This window comes from Carya illinoinensis, chromosome 15 (genome assembly GCF_018687715.1).
Source record: "Carya illinoinensis cultivar Pawnee chromosome 15, C.illinoinensisPawnee_v1, whole genome shotgun sequence".
NCBI lineage: Eukaryota > Viridiplantae > Streptophyta > Magnoliopsida > Fagales > Juglandaceae > Carya > Carya illinoinensis.
The window spans coordinates 41,566,968-41,589,982 of record NC_056766.1 but is presented as its reverse complement, the minus strand read 5'-3'; the positions used below and the strand labels follow the sequence as shown (position 1 = coordinate 41,589,982).

The window sequence follows — 23,015 nt, the reverse complement described above, 5'->3', positions numbered from 1 at the left end:
ATTTAGATGTTGCTATCACAGCTGTATTTTTCTTAACATGTGTGGCAAATGCATGAATTGAGATGAACTTAATTTCTGTGCAAATTAAGGGAATCTAAAATGTTGTTGATTTTTTTTTTTCATTGTACTGTAATTGTTGATCTTCTTGGGTTGCATTTGTCAAAATACAGGGTAATTGCTGAAAGTTTCTGGTTTGAGAAATGATACAAATCAAAGGTCCTAAAGCTCTAGATGAGATTATTATCATATTTTTGTTTTGTCTCAAAATAAGAATGAACGCATTTCAACTCCTTAAACTCCAACAAATCTGTCCCTGCTTACTGGTTACTAATCAGGTCGTATCACCAATATTGGCTGGCCATTTTTTGGTTGTCTTGTTGGAGCTCTTGGATTCTATTGTATCTAATCGCACCTAACTTGATGGCTAACAATACCTGGCAGAGGCAGTGGCAGAGCTAGGATTTTATTTCAGTTGGTGCAAAATCTAAATAAAATAAAATAAAAGTATGAGCTACTTTTCTTTTGTAGAACATTTTTTCAATTATAATCACAATAAGTTCTTTACACTTCTTAAGATGAGGATGCATTGGTACATATAATGGATGCCAACTACAGACATGCCACTGTTCCCCCAGCACCCCCTCCCTGTCTTGTTGATGTAGCCCCTGAAGATCTGTCAAGTAGGAAATGCAGCCAGTAGAGTTTTATTAATCACTTTTCCTCTAGAAAATTCAACATATTTATTAATTTTTTTATAAAATTATTTTTCTTATTCTTGTTCTGTTAGAAAATGTGTACAATGGATGAATTGGTTAGTTATTAATGCTTGCTAAATATGTTATAATTATAACAAGATATGTGTAATTAGTTAGTAATTGGCGATTTGTATTTAAGCTTTCTAATATTGTAATATGCTCTTGCCTGAATGGCCAAAAAAAAAAAGTAGAGAGAGAGTCAAATTTGTTAATTCCTTACAAGTAATCAATTACTAATTGCTAATTGTTGATTTGTACAAACAAGTGCATTCTAATGTTGTGCTTGTAAATTAATCTTTAGAGAAATGCTTTAGCTACAAAGTGATCCCATAAAAGTAAACTTACAAACTGATGTGACTTGATGTAATCTACTTTTATTATAAAGTAGATCTAACTTATCATATGTAGTATTTCTCAATTCTATAATACGTTGCTTCCCAAATAGTAAATCTATGATATTTGCAGCTTCATCGAGCTAGTTTGGGGCAGACCTAACATTTAAGTGTTTAAATTAACGAGAATTCGGACTTCCTTTTTCTTTTTCTTTTTCCCTTTGTTTCAAGAAATAAAGTCATGATGAGTTGCCTAGATACCAGTTTTTTCTTTTTTAATACCAGTTAAAAGGCCCTCCAAATTAGTGAATAAATTTTATTTATGAAGTCCAATATTTTCCCAAAAAAGAAATAGAAAATTTTAATCAAGACCTATATTTGAGTGCTGTAAAAGTTGATGGTCATGGTTATTCATCTTGCTCTTGCTAGCTACAGCTTATCTGTTTGCTACAAAAGCTCTTACATACTTTCTGTACCATAACTGGGTCGCTTCTCATGCACTTAGTTGGAAAGCAAAAATTAAAGTGATTCTCAAGGGTTTTCTTTCCAAAGCTTTTGGAGTTAAGGCTTGAGGATAACCATTTTGATGGTCAGATACCAGATTTTCAACAGAAGTCATTGATATCTTTTAAATGTATCGGGCAATGAATTGGAGGGTCCAATTCCAAATAGCCTTAGTGGAATAGATTCAAGCTCCTTCTCTGGTGAGTCAACTTTTTATGAGATCATCTGTGTATATATATCCATATATATAATGTATCATGTGCATGTACATGTATATGTACTTACACAAACTTGTTTCTTCAGTTGTTGTATTTATTCTTCACAGAGTTATCAGAAAATTGTTGCTTCTAACAAACTCTAAGGTACAAAGTAATAGTTACAAATCTGCATTCTTATGTTTTGAACTAAAATATTGATTAAGCCTGTAACTGATCTATTGGATTCTATATTGTTATGGTAATTAAAATAGAGACTACTGTTTTCCTATAAGATTAATTGTTAAATCTATATCTATTTAATTAAAATTTTTCATGTCTGAACATATATATGATCATCTCAAGGTTTCATTGGCATCTATAGCACTTTCCATTGATTAGCCAACTTAAGCCTTCAAAGAACTGAAAACCCACATGAAACAATGCCTAAAGCCCACATGTGCATATATACAAAGGTAAATATGTTTGAAAACATTCAGGCAGTGATGGTTTGTCCTATCAATGGCAAAAAAATTTAGAGCTATGTGGAAAGCGTATGGGTAATTGCAACGAAGGCTCAATTCCAAGTGTCCTTGTGATTGTTATATACTTGCAACGATGGCAACAGTATGCATAGGTATAGTGGTCTTCATCAACCACAAGAGGCAACCATCTTTATTGACAAAGGCTCTTGTACAGCCATCAAACTTGCAAAAGAAATCAGGCATAAAGGAATCGAACGAATCAGGGCAAGACTCAACAAACAGCAGTGGAAATACCAAGAAGGTTGAGAATGTGAAGCTGACCTTTGTCAGGGAAGATAGGGATAGGTTTGATCTGCAGGAATTGCTTAAAGCCTCAGCTGAGATATTGGGCAGTGGATCCTTTGGGTCTTCTTACAAGGCTGCCTTGCATAATGGACAGGTGATGGTTGTGAAGCGGTTCAAACAAATGAATAATTTGGGGAAAAGGAGTTTCAAGAGCATATGAGCAAGCTAGGGAGGTTGAGACACCCGAATCTGCTTCCTCTGGTGGCTTACTACTTTATATTGGAAGGAAGAGAAGCTCTTGGCATTTGACTATGTGCAGAAGGCCAGCTTGGCCGTTCATCTACATGGTACACTGATCTCCTTTCTAAAATATGTTTGCTCACATGTGCATGTATATTAGCTCATGAATTGGTAGGCCCTCTGTATATGTTCCTTTATAAACATAGCATTTTTGTCATGCATGTATACATACATACATACATACATACATACATAAATATAATATCCATCTCTGTTGTGTAATCACTTTCAATGTGTTCACTGACATCATTTTCAATGCAAAGAAGCACTATCACATTGTCCAATTATACCAATAGCCCTTCTAATTATAAGCCAGTTTGGAGGAAAACTTTGTCATTCTTCAGTTTACTGTTTATAATTAAAAAGCAATACTCAATCTGGTTGAACAAAGTCTGCAATTTTTTTTTCTTGTTTTTCCTTTAAGGTAGTTCAGCCCCAAGACAACCCACATAGCCCTTTGTTCATGCCACTTGCTTTTCCATTCCTCCTCTGTTTTGTTCAAACCACAAGTCGGCAACTTATGGCCATTAATAGGTCTCTCTCTGCCACATATTGAAGATGTTCAACCACACTGAATGCTAAACTCTTGGCCACGATATTCGGTAACTGTTTAACTCTCTACCTCACTCTTGTATGGACTGTTATATTCATTTGGTAAGATGATGTTGTGTTTTGAGTGTATAAGTAGAGGAATATCATGGTTTGAACTTATGAAACCACGAGTATGCTTTTGTGAAGGGGCTTATGAGTTTGAGAAAATATTTGTGAACGTAGAAACAAGAGAAATTAGTTCAACCTACTACTTGATGAGGTAGAATAAAATTCTGCTCTGTTTTTGGTTTAGGCAATTTGATTTCTATTATAGTTTCTACTATAGATTTAGCTCTATCATTTCCTTTACCTGAATCCCTTTTGAATAGGATTAAACCCTCCATTTTATACGTCAAACCATTAGAAATCAGTGTTTGTTTGTGAGCCACCTTCTCAAGCTTAAACCAACGTGAACAACCATAGATTATCACCTCTTCACCTCTACCTCAACTACTCAACTCAAGCCTCCTGTAGCTATTGAACTTGCCTCATGCTAGACCACTTCAAGAGGTAGCACAACCACCATAGAAGCCACCAAAGCAACAGGTAAGATCCCTCTTTTAATTCTGTCCAAAACTGTAGCATAGCAGCAAACTCTTTCTGCAATGCGTTTCCTCCTCTAAATTTATGCAATTGATTCCTTCCAACTAGTTTCTGTTTGGTTGACTCGCTAGCTTGTTCATCTCCATTTGATCACTTCTAAATCCTTGCTTGTGTAATTAGGAATGTATTAGAAAGAGGGAAGGTTTGAAAACAAGAAAATACATAAGCTCTTGGCCGTCCTTCCAGTGCAGAAAAAATTCAGCAACTTCAACCCTTGATTCCTATTAAGTTTCAGCACCTTAGTTTTCTTTTATTTCATCTCTTCAACTCAGCCTCAATATGTGACATTAGGACTACCAAATTACCTTAAAATATCAGACCAAAACCAGCTCTAAGTAGCTGAAACTGAGGGGAACAGCAACACACACAACAACAGCAGAAAGTTGTAAGAGACGGCAGCAGTAACAGTTTCTCATTTTGTTTTCCCTCTCCTTCTCACATGTAATCTCTTCTTACTCCAAGGACCCTCATCTATAGAATATATTCTAGTCCAGTGGATGAAGTATTCGAGCTCAGAATGAAGCAAAACAGAAAACAAAAAACATCCTATCTGCAGCAGCAGTTTTCATATTTCAACCCCTCATTGTTTACTCTAATTTCTAACGCTTTTACCTCTTTGTTCCTCTTAACTCAAGCCTCCTCACCTCTAACTTCATTTGGTTGAGTAGTAGAAAGTATGGTGGAGGACATGATAATTTGGAGCAAGAAAACATCTATGTTAGTTGCAATTTTATAGCGTTAATTCTTATATTTTTATTAGTTTTGAAATATTTATTTTTCTTACTTAAATTTGAACTTTATCTTAATGAAGGAATTGAAGTTTGGAAATGAATCAAAGTTGTGGAAGGAATCAAAGAAGGGAAAGAATTGTAACCATAACAAACTTCAACTATAACAAACTTATAGCTATTTTTACGTTATGAGAGCGGTATAATTTTTAATTTTCTTTAGTTTCATTTTAAATATGGATTTGATATTTATTTACGTTCATATATTAGAATTTATTTTCAAGAATATGCCTAGCTAAATTTTCAATCATATTTTTCTCATGGTCTAGAATAATCTTAATCGACCAGTTGAGAGCTCGATTCATAATTTTGTTAAAATAAAATTATCTGTTAATAGTTTTTTCATTGTTTAGATTAATTTGCATTTTAAAATTTATTTTAGTTTTTTATTGTGATTATAGATTAATAAGTTAATTATTTCTTGCTTTGATTCATTGATTGTTTAGTTCTTAACTTTTTATTTTATTTTAGAACTTTTTTTTTTTTTAAACCAGATTAGAATTTATTTTAGTTTATATAATAGTCCTGTGCATACGACACAAATGTAGATTTATCGTGGCTTTTAGGTGAAGAAATTGAAGGACATGATTGGATCTTTCAGTTCACTTCTCTGAGATCTAGTGGGGTATAGAATTTCCTTTATGACGAACATTTCTTTTAATTTTAATTTTAATAATTATAATGTAGCTTTTTTGTTTGCTACTTTAGTTGTTTTTCGGCAGTCTGGATAGACCAAAAAGATTCCTTTTGGTTTTTTTCAAGTTTTGTGATCGTAAAGTTTGGATCACTTATGCTTTGTCTGCATTTTCAAATGATGGTAATTTCTGAGGTTAAGATCATTAAGTACTACCGATTCATACTTTCATGAATTAAAAATACGGATTTTTGGCAGACAATTATGTTAAAAGTGTTTAAAATATATATTTTAAAAAAAATCCCGGTATTAAAAAAAGTAATATAAAAACATTTAAAACTTTTTTAAGAAAAAAGAAAGAAAAGTAATAAATCCAGATATTCGGGTTTACATCCTGTTATTGCCTAGATTTTTTCTGGGCAGTTATCCACCCGGTTTTTAAAATCTGAATTCGGATCTGGATCTGGTTCTACATCCCTAGATGAGACCGACCAACCTCCCATAACATGGGTGGTGTTTAGTTGGTGGTGGGCACTGGGTGGGATTTATATCATGTTGATGAGCACAATTTGGTTCATAGCTATTTAACTTTGTCCCAATTGCCCTGATGTATGCATTCATTGAACTAGGCTAGCTTTACGTAAAATTGGATCATCATTCTTTTGGGATCAATATAAGAAGAATTAGAATTTGAGAAAAGAAAACAAACATAATTAACATTAATTGGATCAATCAGGATCCCTACCCTACATGTATAACATGGATTAAAAAAGACGTTCCACATTTTTTTCAATGCAAGTCAAAATAAACAAAATCCTCCAAATTTTGAATAGATTAATATATAGTGATTAAACTCAATGTGAATTGTGCTTAATTTGTTTGTGGATCGATCTCTGGCCATAAATCTATTTAGACAAATATTGATGTGGGAGGGAGGCTTTGGCTCTAAGCAAACTGGAACATGAAGTGAGTGATCAAGTGAATCATATATATAATGTATATAGACAAGGTAATTTGTATGAGATTGTTCTTTAATGGTATTATTGATGGGTATTCCTTGAGGATAGTTATGATATTAATGGCTCATTTTAATACACAGTTAGATCAAGTGGATATGAGAATGTGTATGAGAATGAGAAGTTGGGAGAAAAAAGTAGACGTTACAAACTTAAAGTTTGGGTCATCATACATAATACTTATTGGGCTTGCAATTAGGAAATGTAGATTTGGGCTAAAAAAGAACCCTCCCAATAATAGTGTATGATTGTACTTTGCTTATGAATGCATAAAGTACCTTCAAGTTAGTGTGGGTGGAATTATTTTTTAATCCCATTTGTATATGATATTATGCTTTCAAACAATAATTTAGATTTGCTACGTGAGACTAGGCTTCGTTTGGTTACGCAGTTCAGATAAAATGAGATGAGATATTTTGAATAGTAATAAATTTTTTGAGTTAAGATAAGATAAAATAGTTTGTAAAAAAAACGTTTGTTTGAATAGTAGATCATTTTTTACTTTTTGATATTTGAAAAAGTGAGTCCCACGGTATTTATAGAGTACCTGAATTGTGCATTGTTCATAATAGTTTTCATTGTTTTATACTATTTATTTACTATGCATTTAAGTGAACGTTTTCAAAACTTAAAAGATAAAATATTGTGTTAGGATAGCCAAAACTACTATACGGTACAACTCCAGATGAAATGAAAACATCTAATCCAAACTGGGCCTAAATAGTTTTCAAAACTTTGAAATGAAGGATTTGGAAGGCTCTAAACTCACTAAAAGAAAAAAGATAGAAATTATAAGATGCAATAACCATTTTTAAGATCCAATAACAAAAACCATAGGATTGTTTTAAATTTCCCCAATAAGATTTGATGAAGTAGATTTAGGATTCTTACTTGCTACAATATATACAATGTTCTTTATTTGTTTTTTTTAAATCAGAATTTTGTATCATTGGAAGACTGCATTAACCATTTTTATTTTTGTTTTACAAAAAAGGAAAGTGAGAGGAAAAAGAAAGAAAGTAAAATAAGAAAATACGCGAAATAGAATAAACATGCATGACAACCATCCATTTTCTTTTTCAATTCCATAATCTCATTGAATGCTTATTTTGCAATTCTAAAAAGGCACAAGGAGATGTAAACTTGCATATATATATATACACACACACACATATATTAGGAAGTTGTCAAAGTATTTTCTCACATCTTTCTTCCACAAATTCGAATTCTTTCAGTAATGTAATAATGTTGACCATTGACTTGGATTAGTTTTCTATGCAGGCAAGTTTCTCATCTTTAATACGTAAATTGTTATGATTTGATATAATATTTTTTAATTTATTTAAAATAAAATTAAAATAAAATGAGTTAATACCAAAAAATATATATATATAGTTTGTAAACTTTACTATAATGAGATCTATAGGTGAACTAATATTTTTTTAAAAACTTTTTGTCCGGATAAAAAGTTTGTTTTACATGGTATTTTGCAGTAGTAACAAAAAATTATAAGAAAATAATTTAATTTTAATCAAGGAATAATTTTAATTTTAATTTTTAATTTTGTTATGTCATGTTATATATGTTAATGTAGTATATTTTAAGTTATTATTGATTTAATCATGAACATATATATATGATTAGAAATGATCAAAATTAAAAATAATATTTTCTTAGATTAAGAGGAGGTTTGGAGTGAAAAATACCTTCAATCCATCTTATAGTATCATTATTACAACTTTTTTAAATTTTAATATAAAAAATTTAATTTTTTAAATTTTAAAATAATAATAATATTTTAAAATAAGATTTTAATTATATTTTATTTTATTTTTAATTTTTATCTAAAATTATCTTACCTTATATCATTATCCGATCAACCTATAAATACCTATTACGCCTTCCAATAGATAGATAATGATGATAATGATGGATTGGCTTACGACCTCGAGAAATGGCCACCCCCTATGGGTAAAAAGGAAGTTTTTAATTTTCTTTATTCAATAAAAAGTAAGTTGTAGTCTTGTAGAGGGAGTTTGTGGCCGCCCTTTTTACTAACGCATAGGATTTTTTTTTGTAAGAGCGTTAGCGTTAGTTTATTTATATATAAATATAAAATCACATATTTTAAAAATTATATAAATGCAAAATTACATATATGTAATTAAAATACAAGACGTAAAATTAATAAGGGGAAGACTTGAAGAGGCACAAGTGGCAACAGAGAGGCCAAGGGACGGGCTTCTTAAAAATACATCAACAATGATGAAAGTTAATCAATTTAGACAGTTAATCAATAATGATGGAAATTATATTATTAGAAATGTATTTTGGGACGAATATTGTAGATAATAATCTAGTGCAACGACAGTTCGGAAATATTATCCAACTCTTTTAAGTGATTATTAATTTAATTAGCAATAAATACTATTAGAAGAGACAAAAATCAGAATAAATAATAATATTTCTCTTGATTTGATTTATAATGTCGTTTTCTACATAAAATAGATTTTAAAAAAATAAAAATAAAAATGACCGAAGAATTTTCTACACCAAAGATAAAAGTACTGCACGCCTTACTATTTTAACTAATTCTTTATATAATAATTGAGGAAGTTGCTCGTCATTTTCTTTCACCGGACTCTATCTCTCAGCATAATTTCCGCATTATCAACATAAAATCACTTTTAAAGCTTTCCGCTTTAGAGATTAAAGAAAAAAAAAACAAGATTATCGTTTCTGTGGGGCTACCCACATGTAATATTGTCATTGGCTGCATCCTAAACTTAGTAATTAACACAAAAATTAAATTACATTATGTGTAGCCCGGCGCAGCGGTCACTTTGAGGGGGCAAGAGAGGGCATAGAAGTGTTTTTCAAAATAAAAACCGTGAACGCTGAGGGGCCTACACCCGTTCCAAGCGACATTCCACCAAACCAAAGTCCTTTTGTCATTTAAGAGCACTCTCAATGCTATTGTAAAATAGATATTTTTTTAAAATATAAAAGAATGTGATAAAAAATGCCTCCATTAAATTTTTAATTTATTTCTTTAATATATACTTCTTTCACAATTATAAAATACTGTTCACACTTGTATAAATTTTCAATTCATTTCTCTTTCTACTTTATACTTTTTATTCATTTCTTTTTCTATTTTTTATTTTTTACTTTATTTGAAAATAATAAAATATATTAAATAATATAATATTTAAATAATATAAAGAAAAAATAGATAAGCTGATATATGATATATTATAAAAATTAATATATAAAATAAAAATATATATATTAATAATATATTTTAAAAAATAAGATAATTAATCGCTACCGACTGTTGAGGATGCGCTGGAATTCAAATGACGCTGCCTTTTATCAACAGCATCGACCGCAAATCTTTTCACCCACTTTCGCTTGCTTTGAGTTCTCGACCGACAGATTCCAACATCCAAAAGTAATAATATTTTAGTTAGAAAGATATATAAAAATAAATTTATAAATTAATCTAATATAATACAATAAAAAGGGTAAAGATAGCAACAGCAAGGGGATTGGCTTCCTAAAAGTGATGAAAGTTAGGCCCGGTTTAGATTTATAAAGTATTTTATCTCACCTTATTATAATAATTTTTTAAAATTTTTATACAAAAAATTATAAAAGTTTAATTTTTTTAATTTTAAAATAATAATAATATTAAAAAATAATATTATAATAATTTTTATTTAAATTTTATCTTTTTTTTTAAACCATCTTATCTCATTTCTAAATCTAAACCATCCTAATCAATCGAGACAGTTGGCACGACTTTGATGTGCATGAAAATTCTATTATTTGAGATGTATTGTGGCGACGAATATTGTACATAATAATCCAGTGCAGCGATAAATTGGATATATTGTCCAATTAGTAATAAATAGGATTAGAAAAGACAAAAATTATTGAATAAATACTAATATTTCACTTGATTAGATTTATAATGTCGTTTACAACATCAAATAGATTTAAAATAAAAAATAAAAAAAGAATGCCAGGAGAATTTTCCACACCAAAGGCAAAAGGAGATGCACTCCTTATTATTTTAACAAATTCCTTGTATAATAATTGAGGAAGTTGTTCATTATTTTCTTTTACCGAATTCTTTTTAATGAGATCACCGTGAGCAAGTATAAATAAACAAAAAAAAAAAGGATAAATTGAAGTACTGTTTAAATTTATTAGATTATGATTTAGGATGTGATCTATTTTCTTAACAAAAGACTCAATTTTCAACTTTACACGCGAAGAGAAATATCTAGCTGGTTTAGGCTTTTAGCTACACCCTAACCAAATAAAAAAAATAAAATAAAATAGGGATATTCCTATCTAGATAATAATTTACATTATTAAGGGTCTATTTAGATCGAAGAACGCTCTCAATTCATCTCATCTTATCATTATAATTTTTTATAAAATATAATAAACAATTCAACTTTTTTCAAATCTGAAAATAATAATAATATTAAAAAATAATATTCTAATAATATTTTATTTAACTTTCAATTTTCATCTAAAACTATCTTATCTTATCTCACTATTTAAACAACCCCTAAACGTATGTGACCACATTCTCTAGGAAAGTCCTAAATGAAGTATTGAGTAAACAATCACAAAATGTTTCGACCGTTGATTTTACTTTCCTTGTATAAATGTTTAGTATTGAGTAAAAAAATTATTAAAACCTGTGAAAGTTATTCTACTCCTCTCCCTCCAATACTCCCAAATGAAGTACATAAAAGATAAAATGATGGAATAATATTATATACAATCGTTAAATATGTAAGTATTGTAAAGTTATTTTGAGAAAAAATAGAGTTTATTATTAAAAAATTTATTTTATTTTCATATAAATTCTATATTTATTATCATAATCTTCTGAAAATATCGTAATTATAAAAGGTGTTAAAATTATAATTATTTTTATTTAAAATATAATCTGGACTTTTATTATAGATTCTTTTTTTTAATCTATAAATAAAAACATATGACATCATAATCTACAGACATTTTTAAGACATAGAAGACCTTCCAGCTTTGTTTGAACGCAAGTAAAAAGAAACTCATAATCTATTGTTCATGCATTTTATTTTATTTTAAACTTTTACAATACAACCCTTTCACATATTTATAGCTTTCTCATATCACTATTGCATGGAAGAAACAGAAGTCTTCTCTGCCTCCTCAGCATAAGAACATCTTCAATGGATTAGTTAAAAGTTAAATACAGTCGGCCACATTTAGCTATTAAATCAATAAATCCTAAAATATCATCGTAATAGATTAGTCAAAATTTAAATATTTAAAAACAGTCTCCTTTGTTTTCTCTCAGGAAAAGAAGTGGAGGGAGTGAGTGAGGCACGTGAGACGGTTATAACGGCTGCAGGGGAATCAGGAGGTGGTGGCCAAGCCGTTGCTGAGTAGGCTCTGGAGGGGTACAGCAGTTAGGGGACAATACGAACTAGGCTGTTCACGGCGGAGAGGGAGGAAGTTTGTATCGGCAGTGGAAGAAGCAGTTCTCGTGTGGAAAGTGATGGAGGACCTAGCAGAAAAATGGAAGGAGATGCGATTGTTAGATGAGGAGAAAGCTGCCATCGAGATTGATGATGAAATGCCGAGGGAGTTGCTACTCAAGGAACAAAGAACTCTACTAGGGAAGTTTTGCTCGCCTAGACTGATAAGCAAGGAAGTTTTGGAAACCACTCTTGCAAAGGTGTGGAGGATTAGCAGGAGAGCACAATTTACAGAGGTTAGTCCGAATATCTTTACCTTAGTTTTTGACAATGTTGATGATAAGATGAGCGTGTGGGCGGGTAGACCCTGGTTATTTGATAACCAACTCCTGGTTCTGAAGGAGTATGTTGGAGATACACCTTTGAAACAAGTGGATTTCAACTCAGAAAGTTTCTGGGTGAGATTCCACAATATGCCCCTATCGTGTATGACAGAAAAGCGAGGAGAACAAATAGGGAGCTCAGTGGGAAAGGTGGAGAAGGTGGATGTGCAAGAGGATGGGAGTGGATGGGGGTGCTATCTGCGTGTCCAAATACACATGGATATCACCCAACCGATGGCTAGGGGCAGAACTTTGATAGTAAAAGGGCAGAAAATTTGGATTCCATTCAGCTATGAGAAAATGCCTAGAATTTGTTTCACCTGTGGATGTATTGAACACGGGAAGGAAGGGTGCAAAGGAGGAGGAGAGGCAGGAGGACAAGAAAACCAATATGGGCAATGGTTAAGGGCTGTGCAGGCACAAAGACTGAGAAGCTTCAGTACTATGCACAGAAGAGAGGAGGAGGGGAGTTGGTGGAGGAAGGAGAAGGAAAGTGGAGGTGAAACTGAGGAAGAGGGTAGTAAGGGAAGGGGAGAATCAGAGGATGGTAAAGGGGAGAGTGGGAATATGCAGAGTAGTGAGGGAGGAGTGAAAGAAAGCTCTATGGTGAGGGAGGTGGGAAGGGACCTGAGTGATACGAGCAAAAATAGGGAGATGGGGCTAGTTGCTATAGAAGGAACAATTGAAGAGAGTTTTAGCTTGTTGCAGGAGGTATCTGTCCAGTATGAAAAAGGAGCTGAAAATGTAGTAAATTTAATTGAGGAAGAAGCAACCGTGGGTGAGGGGGGTCTAGGTAAAAAGAAAGGAGTATGGAAGAGGAGAGCAAGGGCAAAACTTAAACCAGTAGGGGCTGGTATGGCAGAGAAAATTCAAAAAAAGAGGGGGGTGGGGGAGGTGGAAAGTGAGATGGGGCATAGGAGTCACAAGAAAGGAAAAGGTGCAATAAAAGGGGAAGTTACTAAGGAAATGGTGGAGGCTGTGGGACAGCCCCACCAATCACCATGAAACTGTTAAGTTGGAACTGCCGAGGGTTGGGAAACCCTCGGACAGTTCAAGACCTCTGCTCTATGGCAGAGAGAAATAAACCCCAATTAGTTTTCATCATGGAAACTAAGATCAGAAAACAGAAAAGTGAAAGTATAAAGAGAAGGTTGGCATGCGAAGGCTGTTTTGTTGTGGAAGCTGTTGGGAAAGGGGGAGGTTTAATGTTGCTATGGGACTCAAATGTTGATGTAGAAATCATAAATTTTTCACAAAGACATATAAATGCTTGGGTGGGGGGTGATGGAGGGACTAGATGGCTTTTAACTTGCTTCTATGGTCCACCTGAAACAGTTAGAAGAAAAGAGGCTTGGTTGATGTTAAAAGCCATGAAACTGAGAGGGAATGAGGGGTGGCTTATAGTTGGAGATTTCAATGAGATTCTCACAAATGATGAGAAATGGGGTGGGAAGGCTAGACCCGAGAGTCAAATGGAATTGTTTAGAGAAGTTCTGAGGGAGGGCAACCTCAATGATTTGGGCTGGAGGGGGGATAAGTATACTTGGAGCAATTCCCATACTGATGATACCTTCACAAAGGAAAGGCTAGATAGAGCAATAGCAAATCCTCAATGGAGAGATCTATTCTCTGAGGTGTGGGTGGAGATTATGGTGGCAAGAACCTCTGACCACAAGCCTATCTTAGTACATCTAAACACACGGATCTATGGGAATGAGCCTCTGAAGAGAACGGGGTTTAAATACGAGGCCAGCTGGGCTCTAGATGAGGACTGTGGGGGGTTCCTGAGTGAAATTTGGAGGGGGAAGGAGGGGGAGACTAAGAGCATTATAAACCTACTGAATCAGAGCAGAAGAGTCTTGCAAAGCTGGAGCAAGCACATGAGACAGAGGGAGAGGAAAGAAATGGAAGAAAAAACAAAACAATTAAAAGTCTTACAAGCTGAAGAATGCAGCAGCAATGTGGAGGAACTCAGGAAGGTAACCTCAGAGATGAATGTACTGCTAGAAAAAGAAGACCTCAGGTGGAAGCAACGAGCAAAAAGGAATTGGTACAAGCATGGGGATAGAAATACCAAGTATTTCCATGCGTGTGCAAATCAAAGAAGGAAAAGAAACTGCATAAAAGAAGTGGAGGATGAGAATTGCAGAATGGTGAAAGGACACAAGGAGGTGGAGGCAGTTTTCAGAAACTATTTTGAGACTTTATTTTAATCCTCTCAGCCTGGAGTAGAGGAGATTGACAAATGCTTGCTAGGCATGAGTGGCAGAGTCACTAATGAGATGAATGACAGGCTGAAGAAGAAGTTTACAGAGATGGAAGTGACAGAAGCAGTGAAGCAAATGGCCCCTTTAAAGGCCCCAGGACCTGATGGTTTTGGGCCTTGTTTTTATCAAAATCACTGGGGCATTGTGTCAAGTGAAGTATGCAGAGCTGCGCTGGAAGTCCTAAATGGTAATTCTATAGATCCAAACCTCAATTACACCAACATAGTCCTGATCCCAAAAACAAACTCACCCAGGAAAGTAACCGAGTATAGGCCTATAAGTTTATGCAACGTCATGTACAAAATTGTTTCTAAAGCCATTTCCAACAGATTTAAGCATGTCTTAGCTGAGATAATATCACCCACTCAAAGTGCCTTCTTGCCTGGTAGATTAATAAATGACAACATCATGGTGGCATACGAGTTGTTGCACTCTATGAGAACGAGGAAGAAGGGGAAAGTGGGGAGTATGGCTTTAAAATTAGACATGTCGAAGGCATATGATCGAGTGGAATGGGGTTTCTTAGAGGCAGTGATGGTAAAATTGGGCTTTTGTGAAAAATGGGTGGAGTTAGTGATGAAATGTGTTAAAACTGTTTCTTATTCAGTTTTAATAAATGGGGTGCCTGGTTGTAAATTCTGGCCTCAAAGGGGGTTGAGACAAGGTGACCCACTATCACCATATCTGTTCCTTGTGTGTGCTGAAGGGTTAAGTAGCCTACTTGACTACTATGAGAAGAGAGCCTTCACAAAAGGGGTCCAAGTTGCTCGAAGGGGAACTAGCATAAATCATCTGCTCTTTGCGGATGATTGTATTTTATTTGGAAGAGCAAAGATTGAGGAGTGGAGGAAGATTCAAGAAGTTCTGCAGGTTTATGAGAGAGCGTCAGGGCAATTCCTCAATAAAGAAAAAACTTCTGTCTTCTTCAGTAGCAACACCAAGTATGCTGATAAGCAGGCTATTCAAGAAGCTGGCCAATCCTATGTGTGTGGAACATATGAGAAGTACTTGGGTCTCCTTGCTATGGTGGGGAGGTCAAAGTTTAATACTTTTAGAAGCATAAAAGAGAGGATTTGGAAGAAAATGCTTAATTGGAAGAATACTTTTTTATCACAGGCTGGAAAAGAAGTGTTAATCAAGGCTGTTCTCCAAGCAATTCCTACCTACACTATGGGAGTGTTCAAGTTACCCAACAGATTATGCAAGGATATTAATGTGATGTTCTCAAAATTCTGGTGGGGGAAGCAGAAGGAAGGGAAGGGAATTGTGTGGAGGAAGTGGGAAGGTTTGAGTGTGCAGAAAAGGAATGGGGGAATGGGGTTCAGAGACATAAAGAGCTTTAATACAGCCCTCCTTGCTAAACAAGGATGGAGGTTGATCAAATACCCATCCTCCTTGGCAGCAGTGATGTATAGAGAGAAATACTTCAAAAACAGAAGCTTCTTGGAGGCAAAACTGGGAGCTCAACCCTCACTAGTGTGGAGGAGTATCTGGTATGCCAGGAATCTGTTGAAAGAAGGTTTGAGATGGAGAGTGGGGGATGGGAAGGACATTAAAATATGGGGGTCAAAATGGTTACCAAAACCAATATCTTATGCTGTCCAATCCCCAGAAAACCAGATGATGAAAGACTCTAAAGTAGATGAACTTATTAGCACTCAGGAAGGGGAATGGGATGAAGTTAAAATTCGAAGTCTCTTTATAGAAGATGAAGCCGAGCTCATTCTAAGTATCCCTCTAAGCAGAGGCAACATGAAGGATAAGTTGATATGGAGTCCTTCCAAAAGAGGTGTTTTTTCAGTTTGTAGTGCTTATTTCCTGCATCTTGAGATAAAAGAGAGAAACAAAGGTGAAGGCTCCATTGAGAAGAAGACAAATGAGAGATGGAGGAGCATATGGGATCTTGAGGTACCAAATGCTACAAAACTGTTTCTCTGGAAAGCTGCTAGTAACCTGTTACCAACAAAAGAAAACCTGTATAAAAGGAGGGTGACAGAGGATATGGGGTGTCCTGTCTGTGGAGCAGAAGTGGAGTCCATAATGCATGTGCTGTAGGAGTGCCCTGCAGCAAATGATATATGGGGACAGGATGAAAGTGGGGTTAAGAAATGGGATAGATCCGAGAAGGATTTCTTGAGCATGTGGGGAAAGCTTATGAATAGAGTGCCAAAGAACCTATTGGAGGAAGTGGCTGTGTTGTTTAGAAAGGTATGGTTGAGGAGAAACGATTGGCTATTCGAGGGAAGAAAAGCCTGCCCAAGAAAAGAGATAATATCCACGAGGGCAGCCCTACAAGAGTTCAAAGACTTACAGGGCAATAATTCTAAGCAGGTAGCAGTTCAATCTGGTTTGACAGGAAGTTTGCAGTGGGAAAAACCTGCTCCAGACTATGTTAAGGTGAATTGGGATGCATCTACAGAGATTAAACAGAACAGAATGGGGATAGGGATCATGATCCGAGATGAACATGGGGAGGCCTTGGTTGCAGTGTGTGATAGGAGAGAAAATGTGATGGATGCAGCTGTGGCAGAATGTGTAGCACTAAGGAAGGCAGTGGAACTTTGCATAGCTTTAAATATTCGGAAAGCAATTTTCGAAGGTGATGCAAAAGTAGTGGTGAAGGCTGTGCAGGAAGCTGAGGAGGACCTGCCATTGTTCAGTCCTATTGTTGAAGACATTAGAGTTTATTTTAGGAACAACCCTGAGTGGAGTATACAATTTGTATCTAGGAAAAAGAACACAGTAGCACATACTTTAGCAAAAAAAGCTCTAACTATAGAGAAAGAAACTGTATGGAGGCATTATTTCAAAAAAAAAAAAATTTAAATATTTAGACTTTAACTTATTACTGTAACTACACCAAATGTTTATTTTATCAATTATTTATTCTTCCATCTTTTGTGATCTCAAGAATCTATCTTTTGTTCCTAATTATAAACTGTCGATCATTTGACCAAACTTCAAGTAATATATATATTTTTCAAATGTAACGTCAAGCAGAATTTTTTATTATTTTTAATTACTAATTTAATTTAATTAAAATATAATTAGTAATTCATTTTTTAATCCAAATTTAATTAGAATATGATTATTAATTAATATATAATAGATACAATAGTAAAATGTGATAAAATAAAATAAATTAATAATTACAAAAAACTAAATATTTTTTTAATTATTAATTACTTATTACTATGTAATAAATAAATAGATAATACAATGTAGAGATTTGATATAAATAGTCAAAATCAAATTTATCTTATATTATTTTATATTATATATAAAAAACATAACTACTTCAATATGAAAATTTATATAAATAAAATTGTCAAAAACTAAATTCTTTTCACATTCTTCAAAATTATCCTTTAGCTTTAACTAATCCTGCTCTAATATAATGCGAGTCCTTTTGCTGTAGCCTGCCAACTTTTCCATGTGTTTCATTATAAATGGTTGACATTTCTTCGCAACAATAATTAATTTCCTATATATATATATATATATTGAATTATATACAAATTATATATATTGAATTATATATATATATATAGAATTATATATCTAGGTTTTCTAGATATATATATATATATATATATTTATATAAAGAAGTTGCCAAAGTATTATGATAAAGGTAATGATACCTTACTATCTCATTATTACTTATTTATTATTTTATGTATTTAAATTTTTTTAAAATATTTTTTTAATATCTTTAATCATTAAAGAGATTTAAAAATTATATAATTTTATTAATAAATACTTCTTTAACTATTAAATAAAATAAAAATTTTAAAAAAATAAAAGGAATAATAAAAAAGTTATAGAAAGATATTAAGGCTATCATTATTGTTATGATAATTGGCTACAATGACCCCAATGTTTACTGTTAGGCGTGTCCAGGCTTTGTTTTTTTTTTTTTTTATACTTTAATATTTTTTTAATATATTTAAATATTTTACAAAATAAAAAATATATATATTAGTATACTTATAATCACTTCTTTAATTATTAAATAATTTTTTTTTTTAAACCAGCAATCAATTACAGTGGTCGAACACAAGCGATAAAGAAGCATTTTCCTAATTGCAATGATGAATGATAGATTGACTTTCGACCTCGAGAAGTGGCCACCCGGTCACCGGTAAAAAGGAAGTTTTCTTTTTTCTTTATTCAAGTAATAAGGAAGTTGTTGAAGAAATTTGTAGCCGCCTTCTTTCATTAATGCATAGGGTTCTTCTTTATTTTTCTTTATTTTTTAATCTTTTTTCGTAACGAAGCGGTCACACATAGGCTTTTTGCATATTCCGTATACAACATACTTTCAGCTCATGTAATTAAAGTCTAACCCATAATGAAAGCTATCTGATCTTATTTTATTTTGATATATAAATGTCACGATTATAAATATTTTTTAGTTTTTAATTTTTAATTTAATTATTATAATTTTTTCAAACTTATATATAAAAAGATAAAAAAAGACAATTCAACTTTTTCAAATCATAAAAAAAATTATATTCTAATAATATTATAATTTTATAATAATTTTATTTAACTTTTATCTTTCTCTTTTTTCAAAATCCCGTTAAATATTTTTAATTCATCTCATCTCAACTTAGGGACTTGAATTTTAACCAATCTTCACTTTTTACCGGACGAGTAGTTTCAACTTATGGTAATCAAAAATGTTTTTTCAAAATAAAGTACGTGTGGTAGGGTTATTGGTTATTGCTATTGATCATGCATGTATATTTGTTGTACACAATCGGAGTCGAAAAGAACTGGATTCCTCACTTTTTTCTCTTGTTCAAAACCATGCACGAGACTTACATCTTGCACAGCTCCTAACTTATAAACTTTTCAAGTCATTTCATAAAAATAATAATAATAATAATAATAATAACTTTGTTTCTTAGGATTGCGCATAAGATCAAACACATAATAATCCAGTGTAGCAACGCCTTATTATTATAACAAAATTCTTTTTATAATAATTGAGGAAATTGCTCATCATTTTTTTTCACCGAATTCTTTGTCTAATTGAAGTACTATTTATAGTCAAAGTTATTAGGTCATGATTTAGGATGTCATCTATTTTCTTAATAAAGGACTCAATTTCTAACTTTACACACGAAGAGAAGTTTCTTCTTATTCATTTATCAATAAGTTATTAAAATTAATATATAGTATCCTTCAAACTTTAAATTTTGAATTAGGAATAATTTTAATTTAATTTTAAATTTTGCCATTACATGCCATACACGTTGATGTAGTCTATTTCACAAGTGATTATTCATTTAATTAAAAAATATATATGATTAGAAAATAAAAAATAAAAAAATAAAAAGAAGAACAATATTTTTCTTAGATTTCAAAATATCCTAATTTATAGCATTAAATAGTTAAAAATAATAACCAATGATTGAGCTCATGAAGAAAGGAAGTTGACAACAACTGTAAAACCTTTTTTAATCAACATCATCGACTGCACATATTTTCCCCACTTTGGCTTGGCTTTGAGTTTTCGACCGGACAGATTCTAACATCCAAAAAATAGCAATAGTTTAGTGAGAAAGATATATAAAAATAATTAATATAATATAATTATTAAATATAAAATTATTTTTATTATAAAATAAATCTAACAATAAATGACGAGAAGAGTCTCAACTACCATGGATAAAAACTAAAAGGAAGTTTGGGGCGAACGCATAAGCTTTTGGTAACCCTGTGACCTATCACACGTTATTGTTAGAATATTTTCAATGGTTTTTTTATCTTATTATTTAAAATATATAACTATTTTTTTTATTTGACATATTAACTTTTATCATATAACTGCATATATTAATTTATCTATTTTTTCTTTATATCATTTAATGTTCGTTTTCTCTCTATCTTCACTTGATTCCGCTTTTATGGTATCTTCACTTTATGTTCAGTTTCTCATTTTGTTTTCCCTCTCCTTCTGACATGTAATCTCTTCTTACTCGAAGGACCCTCATCTATACAATATATTCTAGTCCAGTGGATGAAATATTCGAGCTCAGAATGAAGCAAAACAGAAAACAAAAACATCTTATCTGCAGCAGCAGTTTTCATATTTGAACCCCTCATTGTTTAATTTGTAATGCTTTTACCTCTTAGTTCATCTTAACTCGAGCCTCCTCACCTCTAACTTCATTTGGTTGAGTAGTAGAAAGTATGGTGGAGAAAATGATAATTTGGAGCAAGAAAACATCTATGTTAGTTGCAATTTTATAGTGTTAATTCTTATATTTTTATTAGTTTTGAAATATTTATTTTTCTTACTTAAATTTGAACTTCTTAACAAAGGAATTGAAGTTTGGAAATGAATCAAAGTTGTGGAAGGAATCAAAGAAGGGAAAGAATTGTAACCATAACAAACTTTAATGGTAACAGACTTTTAGCTATTTTCACGTTTTGAGAGCAATGTAATTTTTATTTATTTATTTATTGATTTTTATTTATATCCAAGGATGTCCGGGCTAGCTTGTGCGCACCTCGACTAATCTCACGGGGCCCTGAAGTTAATGGCCAAGTAAACCTCCAGTGGCCTTGAGGAGACTCGAACTGGTGACAATTGGGGAGCAAATCCAAGGCCTGAGCAACTAAGCTTCCCCTCAGGGTTCAATGTAATTTTTAATTTTATTTAGTTTCATTTTAAATATGGATTTGATATTTATTTACATTCATATTTTTTAATTTATTTTCATGAACATGCCTAGCTAAATTTTCAACAAAGGTTAAGGATGAAACCACATTAAAGATTAGTAATATTATTTATGAGATTGAATTTTTTTTTTCCAATTATTTATGCTTTCAACGATTGAAGTGTTTCCCACCGTGAGCCATGTCTCCAGCCCCTCCACGTCGTCTCCACCTGCACAGAAAGGGTTGCCGGGCACCTCACGCCACCCCAGACCGTCGTACGCCTCCTCACTGTCGCACGGTGAGCTTCCTTCCCTCCCACACCGTGCTCTCTCTCTCTCTCTCTCTCTCTCTCTCTCTCTCTCTCTCTCTCTCTCTCTCTCTCTCTCTCTCTCTCTCTCTCCGTGTTCTGTTTTCTCTCCCATCACTTTCTCTCTTTGTATCTTAGCCTCACCATTCCTTTGCACCGCCAACTGTCGAAGAAGACAAAGGGGACTGAGGGCTTCGCTTCGGTGGTTTGAATGTTCCCGAGGGCATAGGGACCTGGCTTCAATGATGTTGAGGTAGACGAAGGGGGAAGGGGTCGATTTCGGGAGGGCATCGAGGGCTGTGAGGTCCGGGATCCTTGAAACCGGTTCAGTGTTTTAGTGAACCCGGTCCACACGTAATGTGTGTGATGGATTCAACTAAACAGTGGCTGCTCCGAAGAATATTTCTAAAAGTAAATTGGAAAAGATAGAAACAGCCACGTAGTGAGTGCACTGAGTGCGCTGCTACAGTGGCTGCTCTATAGAAGAACTCATTTCCATAATCCCATTGAATGCTTCTTTTACAGTTATGAAAACAGGAGTTGTGAGCTTGCATTTATAATGTATATATATAATATATATACATAAATTTTAGAGGGAGGATCGATCATGTGTAATTTATCCTAATATAATTAATTTCTTATATATATATATATATATAGAATTAGATACGCACATATATTAGGAAGTTGCCAAAGTATTTTCTCCCATCTTTCTTCCACAAATTCATATTCTTTTAGTAATGTTGACCATTGACTTGGATTAGTTTTATATGCAGGGAAGTTTCTCATGATCTTTAATATGTAAATTGATTGATTTGATATAATACGTTATGAATTATTTAAAGTAAAATTAAAATAAAATGAATTAATAAAAAAAAAACTTGCTAGTTTTTAAACTTCACTATAATTTTTTAGTTTGTAAAAATCTTATTTCATCTCCATATCTAAATATTACAATGTAGAGGGAAAACCTGGCAACAGAGAGGGGGAATCATGGGCTTTCTAAAAATGCATCAGTTAGGTCTCGTTTGTTTTCACAGATGAGATGAAATGAAATAAAATGAGTTAAGATAAAAGTTGAAAGTTAAATAAAATATTGTTAGAATATATTTTTTTAATATTATTTTTATTTTAAAATTTAAAAAAGTTAAATTATTTATTTTACTTTATATGATAATTTAAATAAATTGTAATGATTAAATGAGATGAGATGAAAAAAGATAAGAATGGTTAGAAAATGAACGAGGCTAATGAATCAGTTGGGACGACCTTGATCTTGCATGGAGATTCTACTATTGGAGATTGTGGGACGAATATTGCACATAGAATAATGATAACATTATCACTCTTCTATTATAATTTTCCTACTTTTTTTAATTTTTAATTTTTAAAAAAATTTTCTTTTACTTAATA

General features: G+C 32.6%; 2 long non-coding RNA genes across 2 annotated transcripts in view; one reads left to right on the top strand and one right to left on the bottom strand.

Moving 5' to 3' along the window:
- The first annotated feature begins 1,569 nt into the window (after positions 1-1,569).
- LOC122297093 lies at positions 1,570-4,939 on the top strand. Its single transcript, XR_006238652.1, has 3 exons — positions 1,570-2,902; positions 3,280-3,457; positions 4,861-4,939. It is a non-coding gene; the product is annotated as an uncharacterized LOC122297093 (long non-coding RNA).
- The window catches only part of LOC122297091, an 80,046-nt gene continuing 61,863 nt past the window's right edge, over positions 4,833-23,015 (bottom strand). The window contains exon 3 of the long non-coding RNA XR_006238650.1: positions 4,833-4,938. This is a non-coding gene — a long non-coding RNA (uncharacterized LOC122297091). The remainder of the gene's footprint in view (positions 4,939-23,015) is intronic.